This window comes from Humulus lupulus, chromosome 5, assembly GCF_963169125.1.
Source record: "Humulus lupulus chromosome 5, drHumLupu1.1, whole genome shotgun sequence".
Classification (NCBI taxonomy): Eukaryota; Viridiplantae; Streptophyta; class Magnoliopsida; order Rosales; family Cannabaceae; genus Humulus; species Humulus lupulus.
In genome coordinates, this window is record NC_084797.1 from 186,223,961 (window position 1) to 186,231,231 (window position 7,271).

The 7,271-nt window shown below is 31.7% G+C and overlaps 1 long non-coding RNA gene across 1 annotated transcript; it reads left to right on the plus strand.

The window, feature by feature from the left end:
• Window positions 1-1,861: 1,861 nt before the first annotated feature.
• LOC133833881 (uncharacterized) lies at window positions 1,862-5,437 on the plus strand. Its single transcript, XR_009893190.1, has 3 exons — window positions 1,862-2,426; window positions 2,509-2,587; window positions 5,192-5,437. It is a non-coding gene; the product is annotated as an uncharacterized LOC133833881 (long non-coding RNA).
• Window positions 5,438-7,271: the final 1,834 nt, after the last annotated feature.

Genomic DNA, 7,271 nt, shown 5'->3' on the forward strand with positions numbered 1-7,271 from the left:
AAATTCTTTAGTTATTTTTTGAAAACATTGTGGGGAAAATTGGGAACAAAGTTGTTATTTGATACAACTTCTCATCCCCAAACTAATGGGAAAATTGAAGTCGTAATAGGACTTTGTCAACTTTTTTGCATGCTATCATTCAAAAGAATTTGAAATCTTAGGAGGATTGTTTACCTCATGTTGAATTTTCTTACAATCGTAGTGTGAATACAGCAACTAAGTTTTCACCTTTTGAAGTTGTTTATGGTTTTAAACCACTAACACATTTGGATTTAACTCCTTTACCTTTGGGTGAGTGTGTCAACTTAGATGGCAAAAAGAAAGCTGATATTGTGAGGCAAATTCATGATAAAATAAGGGAAAATCTTGAAAGGTGCGCCCAATAATACATCCAGCAAGCAAACAAAGGTTGCAAGAAAGTTATTTTCGAACCAGGAAATTGGGTGTGTGATTAGTGCTCTAAAATTTCATTTTAAATAGTCTTAAAGTTTAAAATAAATTAATTTTTAATTAATATTTTCACGGATTTATTGTAATATATTTTCATAATTGAAAATATTAATTTTAATTTAATTTGTGTTCAATTTTTCAGGAATAAATAGCATTTTGGCACAAAAGAAAAGAAAGAATTAAAAATTAAAAAATGGTTGAAATTGTGGCATTTTTTAAGAGAATTAGCCCATAATTCGGTACAAAGACCCCAGTTCTGCCTGCCTATAGCAGCCACAGGAGCGCCACACACCCCTCACTTTGCTGGAGCCCCGCGTGCGACCCAGACCCGCCTGCCAACTCTTTGCACCTACCAGTCATGCCAGATGGCGCTCCACCATTGGCCAGCCGCCTACCAGCCCCTGCCACTGCTCACCTAAGTTGTTGCAACTGCTTTGTGGGCGCCTCAAGCCTCCTACCCATGCCACCTGAAGCATTAGTCTATATAATAGTGATAATAATAACACTAAAGTCTAAAACTAATATTAATAATAATAATTATGATTTTTAAATCAGATTTTATTAATAATATTTTAGTTTTCTTTTGTAAACCTAAAATTTTGTTAAATTATGTTTTTAACCCCTTTAGACTCTATAAGTAGGAGCTTATTTTCTTAGTTTTGGTATGTAATTTTTGGAGTAGAAAAACTATAACAAAATTTTCTCTCACTTTACTTCTCATGTTTCTTTTTAGAATTTTCGTGAGAATGATGTGCATAATGGCATAATCTTCCTTAAAAGGTTAGAGATGATCCCATATGCAAAGTGATGTTATTTATATTTATGATTCAATATATGTGTCTTTAAAGTTTATACATTTGAGTATTTATGTTATTCTATCATCTTCTTAATCTTTACTTATTGTTGCTAATATTATATATAGAATTAGTCATGTTTTTTCTATGTATTTAAAATTAGTATATATAATATTGATGCTTAGTTTTATGTTCAATCTTTTATTGCATTATGGCCTAATGGTATAGTGTCATTCTTAGACTTTTCATAAGAATAACATATTGTTTCCAAAGTAAGAACATATTTGCTCAAACATATTGTAACGTCCTGCATTTTCGGGTACCTTTAAACGACTCGGGTCGGGATTTTTCCCCCGGGTTAAGAATATTATTTTAAATAATATTATATTTTGTTTGTAAGTATTCCATGAGTTATTGCTAGCCAAAATACGAATTTTGTGATTTTAAAAGTCAAGATAAGACTTTCGGTCCTAGACCGACACAAAAACCCTGATCGGGTAAAAATCTCGGAAAATAAAATGAAAAATCATGGCAATTATATTTTGGGCATAAAATACATTCATAAAAGTTAAAGTTTGGTCAAAAATAATAAACCTAAAAGAAAATGGAAATTTTAGGGCATTTTGTGTTAAATGCCTAATTTTACCGAAATGGGGAATTTTATTCCATGAATGGACCTTAGGTTAAATTTTACTATGTGATTAATTAAATTAAATGTGAGAGACATTTAATTTAATTAATTAATGTTAAGTTTGGTGATTAAAACTTAATAAGAGTGAAAAAAAAAGGTGTCAAAAGCCAATTTGGACTTTTCTTCTTATGAAACCTTTATTAGCCTTTAATAAAAAAAAAAATTAAAAAATAATGAAATGATCATATATGGCAAAGGGTGGCCGGCCATGTGGTGTTTTAGAGTGGTGTGAACCCAATTTTATAAAGTTTAACTCCCATTTTAATTAAGAAGTCAAGTGGGCAAGTGGGTAGAAAAGCACTCAAGTGTTTTGTGATATTTTGAAGAGTTGTGTGAGCCATTCTAACCCCCAAATCCGACCACTCTCCCTCTCTCATTCACTCTCATCTGATTTTTTAAGACCATTCAAAGTGTTCTCTCAATATTCAACCTCAAGAACACCAAGGAAAACTTGGAGGCTAAGTCTTGGTCTAGGAAGTATTTTCCCTAAGGTAAACTTTCACTAATCTAGGTTTTTGTAAAGTTTTAAGCATAGAGTTTCAAATAGCTAATTGACTATGTTGTTGGGGGAAGTTTGTTAGGGTTTTTGAAAGGTTTTGAAGGAGTCAAAGCTTATAGGAAGGTCCAAACCTTAAGCAAGAACACCAAAGAGGTAAAAAGTTTACTTTTGATGAGTTTGTTGTAGGGTTTTTAGTTTTAAGCATTATTTTGTATATCTAATGCTTAAAGTTTCTTGTTGGTGATGTAATAAGGTTATGGTAGTTGTTTAATAATTTTTATGATGCATGTGTATTGATTTTTGAAAATGGGAACCAAAACCCCCAAGGGTTTTGTAGGATACCCTAAAACAAAACATGTTTTGAGCTGTGACTTCCAAGGGGTCAAGCAGCCACTGTATATTGTTTTTGTAAAATTAAATTGTACTGTGATGTTTTTGAGATTGAGTACATAAAATTGAGCTTTTGAAACACTAAAAAACGTTTAGAAATGAGTAAGTTATGCTATTTCAAAGATTAGGTAAAAAACTGTTTTTTCGTATTCTTATTTTCGGAACCAAGTTTGGACAGCCACTGTATAGGGCAAATGAACCCAGTTTTTTCTAAAATTGTGTGGACATATTTCTGGCATAACCTATTAGTCCACTGTAAAATTGGGTAAGAAAATATTAAACGGTTTGAAAGTTATTAACTGTCAAAGTTTGGAAAAAAATAAGGACTTGAAAATAAGGTCATTTTTACCTCATTGTTGGAAAATGATTTCACCAATCAAAAATGCTCATTTTGACCTAAGATATTACAAAGACCTAAATGGCATAACAAAAATGGAATTGGGAAATTTTGGTAACAATTGGGTAAGTAAATTTCAAGTTATGAACTAACGAAGTATGTAGTTAAAAATGTGAAAATTAGGTTTTTCACACTTAGTGTAAAAATGAGATTTTGGAACATAAGGTAAAAAGTAAAATTTTGCTTATTTCAAGATATAAAATGGTAAGTCTTGAAATCATATTTTCACTAAAATTTACCCTTTGAGTTTAAATGAATTATTTTTATTAAAGAGTTTTTATTCTTTCTAAAAATAAGAGATTTAATTTATTAATAGTTAATAAATTAAAAGAGGGTTTAAAACCCTATATTTTGAGAAAATAATTAAATAAATTATTTTCCTAGTAAGTAAAAATGATTAATTGCTTTTGGAAAATTAATTAGTCAAGATGAGAAATTTATAACGGTTTTCCTAATTAAGACAAATTAGGCAATTTTCTTAAAACGGTTTTTAGATATTAAAACCTTAAGAAAAATAAAAGGAAAATTTAAAGAGTTTATTTTCTTTAAAAATAATTAAGGAATTTATTTGTATTTTCTGGATATAATACCGGCTAAAATCTTACATATTTTAACCGACTAGTCGAAAGTGCGGGTTAATAGCGATACCTTGAAAGAATAAGATTTTTAGCGGATTGTGGGAAATACCATTGTGATACCCGAGCCTAGGTATCGAGACCTTAGGATAGGTCTCCCCGAGACTTAGGGTTTAGTCTCGAATATTTTGTATAACTTTCCTTAATAGGTTTAAAACCAAATAAGGATTGTAAATCCTTACAAATGACTTTTATTAAAATGACCAAACTGCCCAAAATAATAATAATGAATTATGAGTGCCATAATTAATCCGAGTATACTGTATGGATAACAACAGTATTGGCTAAGCGTAACTGGACTGAACGTTGGAGGGTGAAAACTTGCTGAGCGCTAAGGACTCCAAGTAAGTCAACTTATATTGTATGGCTGCAACATGAAATGATTATTGTCTTGTATGTTAGTATAGGGATACATGCATATACATAGGCTGTCATAGAAAGTTGCTTAGAGACGTTAGTCTAGTGAGTGCTGATTTAGAAAATATGAACGGTAGAAGTCCGTCATATCCTAGACGGTTGATCCCCGTCACACTGCTTGATTTTATTTATGTCCGGTTCATTACCGAGACGAGTGGCCATGAGATGAGGATAAGCTGGTTAAACCTAGGGGCTCCAAGATAAATGGGACCTAGGGGCCCTCATGCTTACTTAATCATTGGACGGTTAGAATCCGAGCAAGTGCTCTGATAAGTTATTCCCGGATAGCAGCCGTGAATATTGGCCATTCCGTGAGAGTGCCTAGAGATACTAGGGGTTGCCAAGATTGAGTGAGGTTGAACACCCTAGGGGCAGCTGCTCACCAGCACCACTGATTAACATAGAAGTCTCCGTAAAACCGTGTAAATTGGATTACACTCTTGAATAAGTAGCGATGCCCTAGGTAACACGATAGTTACCCTTGATGAGAATATTTATTGGCTAGATCTTAGTGTGGGGACTCGGTTCTCTTTTACAGATTAGCAATTATGTTGGAGGGCGCGTTACGCATGAATTGTTGGAAATTGTCGAGCGTTGGTCTCGAATTATGTTGTGATATAATATATCTGCTTGCTCTGGGATTTTCTGAGTACAGGGATATAATTGTTGATAAGATATAGTTGTGATATAATATATCTGCTTGTTCTGGGATTTTTCTAAGTGCAGGATTTTTATCTGGTTATGAATTAATTTATTCTTGGTTATCAGGCATGACCATAAGTTTGCCAGGACGCTTTAGCATTCTTGAAATTGATTGTGTAGGGTCCGGATGGGTCCGGAACCCTAATTCTCTACATGCTTTGTTTGAAAGTTGATCTTACTAAGCGTTTTCGCTTACCTAGTTGTTTCATGTTGTAGGTAAGAGCAAGGGCAAGACAGAGCAGTGAGCGCTGGAGTCTTCCTTGCAAATGTACATGTGGACCGACCTTTTGGGAAGCCTTTTTATTTTTGGAAATGTTGTGTAATTTTCCTAAACTAGGCTCACTCTAATCTTTGTAAAACATGTTTGTAACTAAATGTTAAGTATGGCCATACGACTTTTTAAAAAGTTTTTTTTCTATGGGTTTTTGAGACATTTTGTTAAATGAAAACATTTATATTTCCGCATTATCGAGTCTTGAAAATCCGGGTCGTTACACATATTGTTGTGAAACAAGCATGCACTTTAATGTTAAATCCTCCAAATAAGTAGTTTGGATGTGAACTATTTGTTTGTGTAAATTTTATGAAGCAAAGATCTAAATAGCTAACAATACAAATGGGTGACTCTTGATACCTTTCTATTCTCTAATCTTGGATTACATCTTATTTTTATTTGCTTTATTTTACCATCAAATTCTCAAACAATAAATCATAAATCCATTTCCCTTACTTTTCACTAACTTTTTGTGTTTATTTTTCCACTAATATTTTTGTTCTTAGTTACCTCCTTGTGGAATCGACCGTCCATCTATACTACAACCACCGTTAGTGGATGTCACATTTTGGGCATTAATCAGTGTGGTTATATATGAGGAAAGAGCGTTTTCCAGAGAAAATGATAACTCTACAAAATAAAGTAATTTTTCGACATTTTATTTTCTAATTGTTGCTTATTTCTTGAGTTTTTAATTGATTTATTATGTTTTTAAGTAATTTTGAATTTATTGGGTTTATTTTAATTCTATAGATTTTTTTGTTTTCTATAGTTATTGTGTTATAAAATGATGAAGCTTAATTATTTAAATTAGTGTTGTTTAGTTAGAAATAAAAAAAAAATGTATTGTTAGTGATCTTAAATGAAAAATTAAATTAAGTTTTAATTAATATTTTCAAAGAATTAATATGATTTATTTTATAATTAAAAATATTTGATTATGATTTAATTTTTTTTTATTTGGTAGGAAATATGTTGTATTTTTGGTGTTTGAAAAGCTTAAAAAAGGAAGAAAACATAGTGGCATTATCAACAAAAGAAATAAAAAAATGTCTTTGTTGCAAATTATGCCTTCCTTACCCAAGCAGCTCCACGGCCCAGCCAGGCCCACACCTGCTCTTAGGCTCGCCTTCCCAGCCAGCCCCTTGTGCTTGGGCTTTTCTGCACCAGCACCAGACCCATGATGCCAAGGCCTTCCTCCAGCTTCTCATTTCCCCAGGCCCATGCCTGCCTCCAATTTTCTTGAGCCCAACAATGTCTCCTTGTCCCACAATGTCCAAAAATGTTATTTTTTTACCCAACTTTTCTACATATTTCACTACAAAATCCATTACACCCCAAAATTCACCTTCACATGGCTCAAGACATCCTTTTACACTAATTATGTCATATTATTCTTCATTTAAAATTTAATTTAATTAATTTAATCAATTTAATTAATTTAAACTGATTATTTTAACACTTTATTTTTTGCTATAAATAAGGAATTGGAAAACCATTTTTTGAGGAGGAGGGGGGTTACACTACATAATTACCACATTTTCAAGACCACTCTATTCTCTTCATCTTTTTCTTCTTTTTGGTTAATAATATATGTGTTTTTAGAGGAACAATTTGAGGGTTCTCCTCCAAATTTTCCTAGTTATGGTTGTAATTTTTGGTTTGTATTTTCTATTCTAGTTATGAGCTTCTAATCTTTTTCATAAGCTTATTAAGATTATGATGAAACAACTTGTAACTAGATAGTATTTATTTTTTATGTTGATTTTTCTCGTAATGCAACAAATTTTATGGAATTTTTCTTCTTCATATATGTCTTTCATCTTTAATATCTTGCAGTTTTTTATTTTAAGATAATATTACACTTTGTTCTTCATCTTGCAAAATCATAATATTCTTTGATTAAGGTGTGTCATTAAATTGTACACATCCAATGCTTACAACAAAAATATTATGTTTTGCCTTATAAATAATGTTATTTGATTTTTTTTTCATTAAGTTAATTCACATTAAATACTTTGA